This window comes from Argiope bruennichi, chromosome 7 (genome assembly GCF_947563725.1).
Source record: "Argiope bruennichi chromosome 7, qqArgBrue1.1, whole genome shotgun sequence".
NCBI classification, from domain to species: Eukaryota; Metazoa; Arthropoda; class Arachnida; order Araneae; family Araneidae; genus Argiope; species Argiope bruennichi.
This window is the reverse complement of record NC_079157.1, coordinates 59,775,207-59,792,755: the sequence shown is the minus strand read 5'-3', so window position 1 is coordinate 59,792,755 and position 17,549 is coordinate 59,775,207. Positions and strand designations below refer to the sequence as shown.

General features: G+C 26.1%; 1 protein-coding gene across 1 annotated transcript in view; it reads right to left on the bottom strand.

Annotated features, from left to right (window-relative positions):
* LOC129976310 (neuropeptide F receptor-like) overlaps positions 1 to 17,272 on the bottom strand; it is a 223,105-nt gene extending 205,833 nt beyond the window's left edge. The window contains exon 1 of the mRNA XM_056089811.1: positions 17,177 to 17,272. The gene's annotated coding sequence lies outside the window, so the exon portion shown is untranslated. The remainder of the gene's footprint in view (positions 1 to 17,176) is intronic.
* Positions 17,273 to 17,549: the final 277 nt, after the last annotated feature.

Here is a 17,549-nt window from a genome sequence, read left to right as displayed (position 1 = left end):
AGTAGTTATTTTAAAAATTTCGAATGTTATATTAATGCATTGATATATAGAATTAAAAATAAATCAATTTAAATTTAAATAATTATTCTAAATGTAAGAAATATTTTTTATTACATTCTTAAGAAATAACTGTGCATTTCTTATCTTTTATGATTTATGTGACCAAGTTAACATTTCCTTAAAAATTTTTAACAGTTTGATGTGTCCATGAATATTAAGAATTAATCGCCTTTGGTGACAAACACGCTCAAAAGTAATATTGTTTATGTTTAACGTTATTTTAAAAAAAGGTATAAATATAACATCGAATACATAATTCTGCTGAACTGTCAGACACAGTTGTTTTAATTCAATTGTCTGATTTAACTATTCTTTATTTTGAGCGCGAACATTTCGAATCGAAACCAGTTCATAACAGCATAGAGCTATTAAAAAATTAAATTCCCGGCTCATCACTTTTCTAAATTTCACGTAATGTAACTTCATTTTTTTTTTATTCACCTGGAAAACTATATAGATATTAAACAGAATTTTTCTTCAACTTTCAACAATAGACGGAAGGCACGCATTTAAATACTAGATTAAATAACAGAAATACTTTAAATTTCAGGACAGCAATGTAATCTATTGTTAGAAATAAAGCAAAAAAAAAAAACTTTTTAAAAATTGAAATATTTGGCAAAAATTTGCCTAACTGTTAAATTTTTCATCATTTTGAGATTTTGAATTGAGGCACTTTGTTGTTTAGTCGTGATATTTTAGGAAGTTATCCTGGGAAAGCCACCAAAATTTGCTTGCTTTTTATAATTTTAATACTAATTTGAAAAAAAAAATCCCACCGAGGTGCACATTTCCGTCTTATGAAATATACATGTGCAAAATTTCGTAGCTATAGGTCAAACGGTGCGGATTGTAAAACACAAGCATACCACATACATTCATTTTTATTAAGCAAAAACAGCATTAAGATTAGAATATTAGATGAAATTATGATTAGAAAGTAAAAATGGCATTATGATTAGAATTAAATTCATTGAATGTATTATTGCGAATACATAATTGTGCTTCTTTCCGCTGCTGTTTCTGTCGTAAGGAAGTTAGTTTTACTGATAACTCTGTCGGTTGCGAATGGAACACACATTCATCCCTACTGCGGACCCTATTTCAAGCATGGTAGAAAATCGAGCAATATCTTTAGCTGACACCGCTTGGATTTCGCACTTAGTAATTTCCGAACAACAAATTTTGACGACACACCCACACACCCTTTTTATAAGCAATTATAATTCTACCTCCGTAGCTTGTAAAAGGGGGGGGGGAAATCAATTGATTGAAAACGTCGCGAAACAAAACAAAACAAAAAAAATGTTTGAGTTTCAATTTGATGTTGGAATTTTTTTGTTGCAAGATATGCAAATAAATAAATATATTTTAGAATTTGAGGGAAAATTTGAATGACGATTTAATTGATACCATTAGATATTTTATTAAAATTTTAAACGGTGAGAGAAATAATTCTGTGATGTAATATTTTCGGGAGTTATAACGGAAAAACTCTAAAATATAGCTTAATCTTTAATTAAATAAACTTCTGATTAAATTTTAAACGCTTTAAAGTGTGCATTTTTACTTTTCGAAGCGCATTTCTGTCAAATTCCATAACTCTAAGCCTAATGTTATGTCCTAATTAAGAGGCAACAAGCAACCAAACACAAATAAGTGTACCTCCACACACACGCATTCGTCTTTATTATAAGTAGATATACAATTACTTAATTGAAGAAATGGTGCGACTTGAAGCACCTGCTCAATTTTTTTAGGGATCTATGCCGTGGATATTTCTAGTAAGACTTTTTAAAATGCAACATCTTAATATCCGAAATCGAAGTTAGATGGTGGAATAGATCCAATATTTCTTAAAATCCTGGAAATATATTTCCTATTCTAGCTGAAAATTCTGCTTTTACCAATTGTGATAGAATACTAACACTGAAATAAATCGCGAGTTCGTTTCGACAACAAATGCTTGGTGAATGAGTCACAGCAATGCCAGCACAAATGCTTCCTTAATATAATTTAATTTTATATATCTATGTTAGATATCCAATTTTAATATTATACAGCAAATATTTTATGAAAGAAGGGGCCGAATTGCGAAACTAAGTGAAACAAGATTCAAAACATAAAATTAGAGAAACATATTAATAAGACTAGCAAAATAATAATTGTGACAATAAAATTTAAATACATTCATCTACTTATGATGTATATTCTGCTATATAAAATCATTGTTAAAAATTTCAACTTATTTCACCTCAAGAAAAAAATTATTATTTATTAGTTCTTCATCAAAAATTTTATTGATCAATTTACACAGTGTTAGGGAGAGATGAATTATTATTCAAATTTTTAATTATTGTATCTACATTTTTTTCACTTGAAAGAAGAAAATTGCGTATACTATTCATCTTTTTGTTAAGACATTTTGTCTCCTGTTCAAAATGCCCAGTTTTCATAGATTTAAAAGTTGATTTATATTGTTATATATATTTCCATTGCAGCGCTTTTTCCATTACAAAGTGCTCAAAAGTGCTGCAAATCAGAGAATCGGAATGAGTCTGATAGCGAAATCTTAATTGAATATTTTATTAATAAATTTAAACAGTGTTATCCAAAAGGTCCATTATTATTCGAATTTTTAAATATTTTATATGCATTTTTTCACTTAAAAGGAGTATATTTGTTACGTATATTCAAAACATTATATTTTTATTTGGATACATAACACTAAATGTGAACATAAAACCAATTGCAATTTCAAATTCCACTTAAAAATGCTCAGTTTTAATAGATTCAAAAGTTAATTTATATTCTTAATATATTTTTTTTTCTATTGCAGCACTTTTTTCTACAACAAAGTGCTCAAAAATTCAGTAAATCAGATAGATGAAATGAATCTGATGACTTTGGCAAGAAATTGTAAACTAAATTCAAATTTTCAACTCAAGCGGTCTATGGGAAGATGTCATATGTGCATAACTTTGTTGTTTTTATTTCCCTTTGATATTTTACCGTAATTAAGGGGGTATCATGAAAACATGGATAAAAAATCGTTAGATAATGAAATAATGCTCATTTATCCAGGAAATATAACAATGATTGGTCGACTAAGGTAGAAAGGCTGTTGGCTTATTTATATTTAAATCATAATAAGCATGTTATAGTTTGCCTGAAAAGTGCCTATACTATTTTGTATTTTAATGATAAAAAAAATAAGAGCTTCCAAATGATAATTATCTAGAATCTAAAAAATAATATATCAAAAATTCAAAAGATTTATATAGTTATTGGAGCTAGGTATTACATTCATTATTACAAAGTAATGATTGTGTTTTACACAAGTAACAAAAACATCCAATTTTCAAGACTAAAAAAATCTCACAGAAACGCATGGATGCATTAAAAATTTGACAGTCTGAAATTGTTTAAAAATACTAGCAAGCTTTTATTTAAAAAAAAAAAAAGCTCTATCCTAGGAATATTGATTTTCCATTAACTGTATAATTTTTTCACTGACAAAATCCTTCTGTAACTCCTGTTAGAAGTATTTCTTTTCATACAAATCATTTATTTCTTTAAAAAGTTATTTTACTTTCTCATTATTTTCCTCCCTTTGGCTAGATTCATTCATTTTATGCAATAAATTGATGGCTTTTCAGAAATCGCATGAGAAGCTTCATTTGCGAAAATAAAAATAATTATGTATAAAAAATGTTTTTGAAGAAACATGTTTGCCATATATTTTAAGCCGAATATTTTTAAAGTGCAATAATTTGAAAAGTTCACAGAAAATTTTTCAATGACAATACATCTGATATTTGTCCATTCTTATAAAAGCGAATAAAAATGAAGCTTAGAAATCAAACGACATGTAAAAGAAAGTGGAAACAAAAAAAATTACGAGTTTAGAAAGCAAAAATGAAAGCATTGCATTGTATAAAAATTTAAATTAATTCATTGCTTAAATTAATCTTATACAAATACTATTTAAATAAGGTCTTTTTTGAAATAAAAATGACGCAAGAAATAAGCATTCAAAGAACATTTGTTTTTTGGTAATATAAAATTCTTTATTTTTCTTCATAATTCCCTTGCCATTTATCATAATGAATTATCGCCCTCATAAATCTGTCTTTGCAACAGAGGTAAAACAAAAGACAGCAATCCTTAAAACTAAGCAGAAATAAGGAATAAAAAATATTTGATGTTTAAAAGTATGGGAAGAAAAATTTAGCAAGACGAAAAATGGAAAAGTACAATAAGCAGTATCAAAAATATGAATTAAAAAGGTAAAATAAATAATATTACAAAATTAAAGTAGAAGCATTGCATGATTTAAAGAGAATGTTAATTTCTTTGTTCAAGTTATCAATTTAAGATTATTAATTAAATAAATACTTCTGATTACAAAATTAAACTTTTTAACAAAACACTAATGATACAGCGCTGTATATAAATCCCTATTTTTTACATAATTTACTTAAAGATTTAACCATCGATCTAACAAAATTGAATTTTTTTGGGAACTTCATAAACCTTTTAAGGTCAGAGAAAATTTGGAACAGAATTAATTTAAAAACAGCAACAAGTTCTATAACAAAAATTAAAAAAAAAAAGATGTGTCACTAGAAATCAAAGGTAGAAGTATTTAATCGTTTAAAAACATTAACTTCATCTTTTTTATTAAATTAATCTTTAACAAAAGCTAATTTGTAATAAAGGCCTTTTTGAAATAAAAATAAAACAGAAACAAGTAAAAAATAATCCAAAATCATTTACTTTTTTTATAATTCTTAGAAATCTCTATTTTCCTTCATAATTTCTTTGTAGATATAAATATTTGTCATAAGGACGAACACAATTTTGGATATCTTCTTCATAGATTTTTAACACCAGTGATGATAGCGAACTATATACATCAGTATTCACTTTGTCAATATCCCGAACTGCTAAGAGCGTAGTTTGGGAATGCCAGACTATTTATAGTTTTCATGAATTCTGAAATCTATGTATTTTGATATCACTGCTTTGCAAGAAGAATCTTTCTTATACGATTGTAGATAAGTAGCGTTTATCGTTCTATTTCGGTGGACTATTATTGAGAGGTACTGGCCTGTGGCTTCCATTGCTGCGAAGGGTCAACCTGGACATCATCTTCTATAAACATTGCTATCTAATCCAAATAGTTCAGAAGTCTACAAAATCTGGATCTGTTCTTAATGGTGCCCATTTTGCAATTAAATAATTGTTCAACAATGTATTGATTATAGCAAATCATGATAAGACACTGCCTTTAAACCCTTTTGAAACGTATGAAACGGCAAACTTAACACACTTTGCACTTGGATATCTTTTCTAAGACACCATTCAAGATGATGCATCATTTAGACGTTTTATTATTTCTTTTAATTTTGATTATTAAAAATATCTAGAGAATCGTAAAATTTATATTAATTTTTCAAGGAAATTCAACTTCAAACAATTATATATATTTTTTGTGCTATAGATATGTCTTTGAATTAGATGAATAACTATTCGCTGTATTATTTTTCTGAGTACAAGGGTTAATATTACGTACGCATACATGATTTGGAATTGCCAATCTCTTGATGGTTTTCATGAATTCTGAAATTTATGCATTTTGACATCATTGCTTTGCAAGAAGAATCTTTTTACAATAATTTTGAAGCAAATCCAATATATTAGGTAGATTGTAGTAAAATTTTACAGAAAGTAAAGTAGAAAAATAATTATCTTTTTTTTTAGCAGTGTAGTTTATAATTCATAAATGATGTAATTTTTTTACTCGTAACTGGAAACGGGAGTCAAAATGATTCGGCGTTGTTTATTAGCTCTGATTAGCAAATGCTATTTTGTCCTTAAATACAATAATTTCCTCAGTACCTTCAAGTTGTTTTTTTAGCAATATGTTGGCAAAAGTCTAAATATGAACACGTGCGCATAATAAGTTACTCTTTTTCAATGTTTTTGTTATTAATGGAGTCATTGACTCCATGTCCCTAACACTGCTTTTAATTTAAATAAGGCAAAAAAATAAATAAAATAAATAAAAATAAAGAAATATTCTTAAAATAATATTTTAAACTATTGTATTTTTTATTTTTGTTTATTAAATTCTAACAGTTATTAACAATAGTGTAATTCCGTAATATCTAACCGAAGTAAATACTCATTAAAAGTTTGTATAGGTTTTTCTTATAACATCTTTCCAACATTTAATATTATAGCATTTAACACCTTTAATATTAATATTTTTGTTAACTACATGATGTACAGAATGTATTTTGTTACCAAAATAAATTCCAATGCGGTGTACAAAAGGCAAAAAAGAAAAATAACAATATAGTCATTTTGACTCCATATCCAAGGCCGCGTGAGAAAATTCATGCCTCCAGTTATGGACTAAAAACTTTTTTTGATATCTTAAAATTATTTTATTTGTTATTCTGTTTTTATGTAAGTTATTTAACCTGATTTTCGATCTGCTCATCTGAATATTAACTAGAAATTAAGTCGCATTATAAATTGTTTGATTGAATGAAGTTTAGCCCATAAAAATAAATTTCCTGAAAACTTCCCACAAACGAAAACCATAGGCATCAGGTTTTATGTGTTTTAAATCATTAGTTAAACAAATTAGGTCTTTTTATATTTCACATTTTGAAATATTACAAGTTTTACTTCAAGGAAAAATTTTGAAATTTATAATTATATATTGATTGGTATATAGAATAATACATTCAAAAGTAAGAGACTTTAAAAAAATCTTCTCATGCTTTAAAAATAAAATAAAAAATAAAATTATTTTATAACTGTTATTAAACTGATGATTTATGTGTTCGCCTTGATATTAAATGGAAATTAAGTCGCATTATTGATTATTTGGTTGAATACAAATCCAGGTCAAAAACAACAAAAATCGTAAAAAGTTTCCATAAATGAAACCCATTCAAGAATTTTGATAAAAAAAACTTTATGTAATTTAAATTATTAGTTCAACATTTCAAAATGTTTAATATAAAAAATTTTGCCACAAGGGAAAAGTTTTGAAATTTATAATTAGTGTATTGATTAGTATATAAAATAATAAATATTACTCTTGCAGAAAATCTTGTCTAAATAACCTAGAAGTTAGTTGAATGGTTTTATGTTTTAAAATAAAGAAATGAATTTTATGAAAAGGAATTTTTCAAGTAATAGAAGAAAGAAGAAATAAAAAGAAAGAAGAAATTCTAGACAGCTTTAAGGCAGACAAATTTCATGGGAAGGTAAATTCTAAGTTCTTTATATCACGCATATATTTATCAAAATTTGTTGTATAAATATTTTAGCTGTCTAAAAGATAAAGTATAAAGAAAATAATCAATAAAAAATAAAGTGCATAGAATAAAATAAAATTTGAGAAGCGGAAGAAATGTTTCTTTATAAGACTTGAAAAATAATGAAATAAACACACAAAGAAGGGAAGAATCCAAGATAAGTAAATATAAAGACCTAAATAAACTTTAATATCCATGTAAGATATTTTGAAGAAGAAAAGTTCAGATCTTTAGTTTCTTGAATCTTTTTAGTTGAATCTTTATTTGTTCTTTTTTTCCCCTTCATATCTGCATTGTTTGAGACAACGATATTCAGTATTTCTTTTATATCTACGGAAACTGTATCCTAAAGTCTATGTAAATACAGGAAACAACATTTATGTATATTTTAAAAACATGTTTATGTCGTATCTCCGCAGTGCTTTTCGAAATCTAAATAATTTGCGCTTAGATGTATAATCTTTAATGAAATCTAAATGTATAAAATATCAATAATTTTATAAACTATTTCTTCCTAACTGTATTTCCTAAAATATAAGGCACGTAAAAATTTATAGGAATTTGAATTTATTTATATTAAAATTTTGAGAAATCTAAATAGTTTATCAAAAACTCTGGCCTTTTTATTAACTCTTTAAAATAAATGGATGAGTAAAATTTAATAATAATGGTAATTATATCAAAACCCGTCCAAAGTATTCTGTGATTGTAGAACAAACTTTTTAATTTTAAAAACGTGCAAGAATCGGATACCATTATGGGCTAATTTATGAATAATATTTTAAAGATGTTTTACAGGACACACGAAAGTTGATGAAAAAAATTACTTATGGAAATACGTTTCGAGTATTAACATATTACGAACATAAAACAAATTTTTTGAAAATAATTATGTATCTAATACAAGTTTTTGAAATTAATTACTTAAATACAACATTTGGAAAATTAACAGATTACATATCTAAAGCAAATTTTTTTGAAACTTAATACAAATTAATGTAATTAAATTAAATTTTGAAATGTTGTGCAAAGGATATGTCTTTTTATGAGACATTTTAAGTAACACTACAGTAGGACAATTCTTAACCGAAAGCCTGAATTCAAAAATCAAAATCAAATAGTAACTATTTTGGAATGCGTTTTTTACTAAAGAATAAAAGATGCTATCAAGAAATTTAGGCTAAATTATAATGCTAAATTCAACTGTGGTTCCAATATAATATTTGTTAAATGTCCCAAATATAAAAATATTATATAATCGTACTGAAATTTATTTATTAAAAAAATCCTAAATAAAATATTAGAATGAAACAAAGTGCACTGTAAAGTAATCTTTTTTCTTCAGAACTGAAAATTGTGATACTTTTATTGATGTAATATTTTTGCTGAAAGAGTTAGTTGCTTTTTCACCATTTCTTTACTAACTTGGATTACACGGACAGTAAAAATTGGCACCCGATTTCTGAACAGAGCTAGAAAAGAAGTTTTAGTTCAAGTTTTGCTTGAATTGAATTACTTTAATTTTTATATTGCCCATATAATTGTACTTCATTATATGAAATAAAGATATGGGATTATAATCTTTCTAAATCATATAGATCAATCTGTTATCACCAAATGATTGGAAAACTAACGAAATAATGCTTTAATTTTTTTTTAAATGCTTCGCAATTTCGAGTAATGTTTCTCAAAAAGCGTAGTAAGAATTTGAAGTTTGGAGCTTTGCTTACTAATATCAAATAGCGGAAACAAAACTAAATTTCGAAAATCATATTATGATAAGACATTTATCTCAATTAACAAAAATTGTAACTTTGTATAACACCAGGCCTAGAGATTCTTATTCCTTTAAATTTTATTACTCACTTTTTTAGAAATCTATTTTATAATTACCCACATTATTCTCCGCGCACTGAATGTTTTTAGAGAAAATGAGCATGCATTCTTCTCAAAAAAGTTTTTAGGAACTTAAAGAAAATTTTGAAACACCAAAGAAAAATCCTCAATTTTTTTTATAAAATATAATTGAGGATGATGATGTCGTGTCCGCGTTACAACGGAAAGAGGGGGGCAGTAGCTTCTGAGGTTAAAGGCCACTGAGCACCCGAGGGCAGAAGTCTGACTTCTAGCTAATATGAAGATGACGCTCACACAACCCTTTTTTACAGGACTCTTTCACACATCTCACTGATAGAACACAGGATAAAGAACAACCATGCCCGAACCAGGGCTCGAAGTCGGGACGATAAGATCAAGGGGAAGACGCGCTACCCAAGGCCAGGGCGCCGCCAATAGAATAAATGCTTATGTAAATCAAAGTGAATCGCTTTGCGCAACTGAACGGAACGTTCATAGTGAAAAGGCAAGTGAATGGAGCGTTCATAGTGAAAAGTAAACTGAATCGCGCGTTCATAGTTAAAAAGGTAACTGAACGGAACGTTCATAGTGAAAATAAGTTCCTGTTTAAATAAGCAAGGTCTCAGTTACTGTTTCTGGACGATGTTGCAGATTGGAGAAACATGAATACAACAAATATATCATGCGCATAAAGACAGCTTTAATATAAACTATGCTCTTATTCGAAATGCACATGTTTTGTTTCCTCATCTCTTTTTATTCGACACGAGCTGCTTGTTTGTAAATTTTGCTATATATATAATATCAAGAATCTCCTCCTAAAACTTTTATATTATGTGGCTTGTTGAAAATTTTCATCATATATCGAGTTTTTGTAAATTGTGGAATTATGTATTTAAATTCCAGATCATGCCAGCAGTGGCCGACAATTGATTCGCTCGCTACCCATCAGTTGAGGCGATTCATAATTTTGGAACTTTTGACTTTCATTGATTTGTGTTGCGTAAGTGTTTTAAGCATTATCTTATTTTGTAATAATAAAAACGTTTATTGCACATATAATTTTTTTTCATTATATGATGTTGAATGAAATTTTAGCGGAATGAGACGCGTGAGGATAGAACCTGGGACTTTAAGGTTAGCAGTCCAGTAACATACCGATTTTGCCAAAACAGCTGTTCGGGTAGAAGCGCTGTTACTGGCTTATATGCAATTCACCACAAAATTTTATATTAATTCAATTTCATATACGGAATATATTAAAATATTTATCACAATTTTTACCTGAATATTTGATTTCCGTCTTTTCCAGCAATAATATGTAAATTCTAAAGTCAATGCAAATTTTTTGATAATTCTTTATTAAACAAAATTTATTTCAAGTTCATTTGACAAACACGAAGCATAATTTTTAACAAATTATATAGAGAAAATGTTGCCAAAAACTAAAATTATGGTAAAATATTAAAATTTACTATCATTAAATATGATGAGAACTATTGCTAACGCTACAATAACTATAAATATGGTGAGAAATATTAAAATCTAAGAAGGATAAAAGTGTTACCAAAATATATAAAAGTAAGCCTTATATTGAAGTTAAAAAAAGTGATAGATAAATCAATAAACGTACGGATTCCGTTCCATATTTTATTTTTGGGTCACTTTTTGATTCACTCTTCCATTGATTCTAACGCTTTTAATTGCTTTCTAATGTCTTCATTCCACTAGGTTTTATTTCGATAAAAGCTTTTGTTCGCGCTCTTTTTAAAAGGAGTTACATCACCAAAATGCCATTTCTTTTTTTGGTATAAGTTGAAATGAATTTTTCTAACTTTCATTCAGTAATTATCGTTCTAGAAAAAGCATTTTTGTGGATCTTTGATATAAACATTCATTTAATGAAACCTTAGTTTCTATATTATTTTTTTAAAAGAATTTAGTTAAGGCTTTTGATGTATTTTTAGAAAACAATTCTTCATATCTTTTGCAAATGGTTAAAAGAATAACAAAACAATCCATAGAGGCTAATTTAGAAGATGCTACAGAATGGTTTTTATTTGAAGTTTTATCCTTGATAAACAAGTATTATCTTAAAATACGATGACAGGATTATATTGATAAAGTACCTTATTATATTGATAAAGTACCTTGTCATATTGTTTGTTTTTAATGCTATTTCATCAAAATTATGATGAAAAAGACCTTTCTTTTGTTTTTTTAAACGTTGATTATGATATATAATTCTCGAAAAAAATACAAGACAGCTTAGAAACAGCGTAATAGAGCTTAGAAAACTTAAACATTATTTAAACATGGTTTTTATTTGAAATTTTATCTTTGATAAACAAGTATTATCTTAAAATACGATGACGGGATTATATTGATAAAGTACCTTGTCATATTGTTTGTTTTTAATGCTATTTCTTCAAAATTATGACGAAAAAGATCTTTCTTTTGTTTTTTTAAACGTTGATTATGATGTATAGATCTCGAAAAAATACAAGACAGCTTAGAAACAGCATAATACAGCTTAGAAAACTCAAACATCGAAATAACATTGCTTAGAATACTTAAATACCATGTATTTAGTTTTGCATCTTCAGTATCATGACACTATGCAAGCTATTTTCCAATACCAAAAATGACAGAGAATCTGATTCTTTTCACAAATCTCCTTCAAATCCATCTTTTATTTTATCTTACTAAAGCAGCTTAGTGACAAATATCTTATATTTTTATGATAACTATATATCAAATACACGTTTTATTACTCTTTCCGTTATCTAAATTTTTATTGTATTCCTCTCGGTTTCGATAGTATTTAAAATAAAAATGTTTTTTAAGCCTTTTTAAATTACTTAAAAACGTATCGTTCTCAGACTATTTTTTGGGTCTTTCATCAATTTTGGAAACAGAAACTATGTAGTTTCTGTTAGAACTATATTTTCATGATCATAGAAAGGAAGATAGTTTCATTTTATGATACTTTAAACTAATATAATTGGAATTTTTCGAAAATGAAAAATAAATATTTAGATCAACATTTATTTGTTTTACACCCGATTTTAAGTAGAAAAATGATTTTAGTAGAGTTTTTGAATAACTCTCAAATTAAAATTAATTACAAAACTCGAATCGAAACAAATAGTGATTGACAAACTGGAAAAATGCAAAGGAAAATACAAAATTTTAAAAAAAGTGCTGAAAGAAAATATTAGTAATATATTAACTTCATGAGGAGGCGGGTATTTGGAATTAGTCTAAATTTCAAAAAACAGAAAGTGCAGACCTCAGATAATCGACTTTTGTTATAATCAAATATATAATACAGAAAGCGAAACGTTTAATATACGATTCCATAATTAATTTTACTGACGCATAACTTTCTTCACATAAATTTAAAAAAATCCTTTTAAACATGAAAAAGATCGCCTGGAATTGCTTGATGCCAAAACGGAAGTTAGTGAACAAATCTCAATAATTTAATTTAACATATTTCAAAATTTATATGTTTACAATAGCGTATTAATTAACGAGGGAGAATTTTTTCCAGCTATTTTGTAAAGTAATTGTATTAGCAATTTATTTTTTTCCCTTTAGAAATAGAAATTCGCTATGAAATTGCATTATATTTAAAATATATTTCTAGATATTATAATTGCGGTTTTAAAAATTTCTATTCGCTATTTATTTACACAACGGTAATTCTAAATAATCAGAGTAAACTCTTTGGAAACTATCAAATATTAATAGATTATATGTTCATTTCATCAAATAAATAAATAAATAAAATTATTTGAATATATTTTTTACAAATTTTTATAAGATAAAATCTAATGCTTGAAAAAAAGTCCAGAGTGAATATAAAATATGCGTGCATTTTGTTTATTTTTTAAAAAGTGACATAAAAAATAAATATAAATACATGGACGTAATAAAATGAAATAGAAGAATAAGATAAAGAAAAAAAAGTGAGAGAAGAAAACTAAAAATTAAATCAGCTGTAGCAGAAAGAAAAATTTAAATAATTAAAAGAATTCTTGATATCATTCAACGTTTCGCTGCATGGCCCTGATGTGAAGTCATTTTTGACCACTACTCTTATGCAGAAGCAAACAGAAAAATCGATGAGAAATACTCCGTTTCACAAAAAATATGCTATGTGACATGGAAGGAAAAAAAGGAAGGAATGAATGGAGTAAAGAAAAAATAAAGAAATCAACAGTAGAAATAAAAACTTAATAAATAAAATAGTTTTTTTAACCAAACGATAATACTTCATTTGTATGATTTATAGATAGAATTATTGAAGTATTTATAAACGCGGATTAACAAAAGAAGTGTTCTTTAAAATATGATAATGCTGCTGGAATAAAATTAATTTTAAAATTTTCTAGAAAACATATTCTAACCAAACATAAGAAATTTACAAATTTAAAATAACTTTTAAGGAAACTTACCAAACCATAAATTTTCTTATTTATGAATCATTTCCCGATTTAAACTAAGTTCCAATAGTTTGGGACTGAATCATAAAATTGTATTTCGCAATTAACATTTATTAATTTTTTTTTATCCCAAGTGAACATTACATTTCAAAAACTGCCTTTTTACCTGTCTACCGTTTTCCAAAAATGTTATGATAAATTTAATCATTGCTTTGTCTAGTAACAAAAGGTTTTAAAAGAAAATTTGTATCAAATTGTGCGCTTTCTGAATTTTTAAAAAATAACCAAATGATATCAATGTTATTAAATTAAGTTTTGGTAATTTAAATATATTGAATATGTAACTTCAAATAAAGCTTAGAAATCGAATTTTTAATAATTTTTAATTTTATTAAACGGTGGAAAATAGTTACTTACTATCATGATAGTTAAATTCTTACATTGCAAAAGCAGAATTTTCTTAATTCATTTTTCTTAATTTGTTCAGTTGCAGTCTTTTACCTGACAATTTTTTCGAATTATTTAATTGTAGTGAAAATTCATGGCATTCAGTTTCGTTTGAATTTCATTTAACTGAATAAAGTTTCTAACACGAGCGGAAATTGCAGGAAATTAATTAGATGATCTATCTTATGTCACATACAAGATATAGCAATAAACACAAGGTCATATAATTAGGCAGATGGTCCGAATTATAAGCTTGTTTCATGTTCAACATGTTGAAAATTGAATGAAAAGAAACTTAAATATTCATATACTCAGTCATGAAATAAAACTGACAATAGCACTATATTTAAATACACGATTTGGTCAAAAATACCTTCTTTTTCTTTAGTACTTTGCAAATTTAAATCTTCTTTCTAATCGTTTGTTTAATGAGAACTTTTTTAGTAATTAATCAGAGTAAAAATTCGAAATTAGTCATACAATTTTACTTTCGTAACTAATACAATCATCATTTGAATTTAATAATAAAATTAGACAGCAACAACGAACTAAAGAAATTTGTATTATTTTATTTCTAAAATAACCATTTTTTTCTGTTGTCTCAGAAACTGGAATGTTCTGAAAGATTTCTGTAGTAAAAATTGAATATTTTTTTAAAAAAAGATGCAAGTACATCTTAAAAAGCTTACGGTTAGTAAAAAAAACAAACATAAATAATTTTTAGTTTTATACTTGTAGAAACTTTAATCACTATTATTAGTTACTCTAATCATGTTAAATCACATAAATGCACAGGTATTATTAGATAAAAATACTAGTCTTTTCTTAATAATAATTGCTGGATTTCAAATAGTTTATTTTGAATCCTTAACTGATTTCATTCATTTCTGGTAAAGATGAGAATCTCTTAAAGCATGTGAAGCCATTATTTTATTTTATTTAAAAATCTTATAAAATTAATTTGCTTTAGTTTTCCAAAACTCCATCTCTATTTAAATATAACACTCAATTAAAAATTATTTATCGCAAATATAAGCGGTCGAATTATATCTCAAAATCAGGATTATTGCGAAATATTTATCACAAATATAAGGAAACGATTTGAAAACTTAGAATACTTAATTACCTTTAAACTAATCCAAAATATTTTAATAAAAGTTAATGGATTTAAAATAGTTCCTTTTTCCTTTGACACCTTAACTGAAATTTTTTACGAAATTTAACAATTTTATTCATTTCCAATAAAGAATAAAATTCTTAAATCGCATGCATCCATTTATCTTATTTTCAAAAATCGTATTAAATTGCTTGAATCAAATTTGCAAAAGATATATATTTATTGATATATAAAATATTTAATTTTAAAATATTTATCACAAATATAAACGGGCAATATTAGAAAACGATTTGAAAAGTTAAAATATCCGATTGCTTTCAAAAACGATCCCAAGATTTTTTTAAATAGCAATCAATGGATTAAATAGTTTGACTCTTCAACTGAAGTCGTATACGAAATTTAACATTTTTTTTCATTTTCGATAAAAAAAATAAAATATCTTAAAACATATGCATCAACTTATTTTATTCAAACATCTTATCAAATTGCTTAAATCAGACTTCCAGAAGTCTGTCTTTATTTATAAATATCAATTAATTTGGAAACTTAGAAAACCTATTTGCTTTCGAAAATTATTCCAAGATTTTTAAATCAATTAATGGATTTAAAATGGTTTCTTTGACGTCTTAATCTTATATGAAATTTAATAATTTTATTCATTTTTGATAAGGAATAACATGTCTTAAGACATATGCAACCATTTATCTTATTTTCTAGATCCTATCTGATTACTTTATTCAAACTTCCAGAATATATTTTTCTTTACACATAACATTTAGCTCTAAAATATTTATCGTAAATATATTAGAAAACGATTTGAAAACTTAGAATATCTAATTGCTCTCGAAAACTATTACAAGAATTTTAATAACAATTAATGGATTTAAAATATTTTCTTTGAATCCTTAATCGTATAAGATATTTAATAATTTTAATCTTTTCGGATAAAGAATAAAATTTCTTAAAACATATTGATCTGTTTATTTTATTTCATTCAAAATTCTTATTGAATTGTAATCAAACTTCCAAAATATCTATCTTTATATATAAACCACTAAATTTAAATATATTTATTGTAAATATAAGCATTCACTAATAGAAAACGATTTGAAAATTTAGAATATCTAATTGCTTTCGAACAATTCCAAGATTTTTTAATAACAATCAATGAGTTAAAATAGTTTCTTTGACTCCTTAGCTGAAATCATATACGAAATTTAATTTCATTAATTTCTGATAAAGAATAAAATATTTCAAAACATATGCATCCTTTTATTTTACTTTAATCAAAAATACTATTAAATTTCCTTAATCAAACCTCCAGAAAGTATGTCTTTATTTATTAATATTTAATATTGAACTTAAAAATATTTATAGCAAATCTTAGTGTGCACTATCAGTAAACGATCTGAAAACTTAAAATAATTCGAAAACGATCAGATTTTCTAAGATGTTTTTAATAATAATTAATGGATTTAAAAAGTTACTTTAAAACATTTCCTTATAATAAATTTAATCCTTTTATTCATTTTTGATAAAGAATAAAGTAATTTTAAACTTACGCATTCGTTTATTTTATTTTTCAAAAAAAAAATTGTTTAATTACTTCATTTAAACTTTCGGATCTATCTTTATGTATATGTAACATAACATTCAGTTTAAAAATATTTTTCGCAAACTCAAAAACAAATATTTAAAAAATATTTATTGCAAATTCAAACAGATTTCAAAACTCAGAATAATTAATTTTAAACGGAAAAAACATTTAATTATTTGTGATAGCTTTACAAAAGTGTTTTTGTAGCAAAATAAATTTATTTACCAAGTTTCCGATATAGAAAACTTTTCTAATTATTCGAAATGATCGCTTTAAGTCAATTACTAATAGAGTTAATAGGACTTACGTGAAGAAACGAAGTCTGTGATTACAGCTGAACTCACGGATGACACGCCGTCTTCCCTTTCAAACTTTCCCTCTCCGTTGGTTTCCCAACCGCATCTTTCGGAGTTCTCAAGAACTATGACTGTTAAGGGATGGCCGAGGTTTGGAAGTGAAGTGGGGATAGAAGGCGATATTGGTTGCGCATGCTCCATGCTTTCATCCCTCTCACTTCTCGCACACCAATCCCCGTTCTTCAAATTTTCCGAACTTTAGACTTTTGAGCTTACATGCCGCTAGGGAATGCTTCTTCTCAGAAGCAACTCGTGGCAGAGGAAACGAATTATAGAATCTCACAAACTGCATAATGAAAAGGAAGAATTCGATGAAAAGGATGA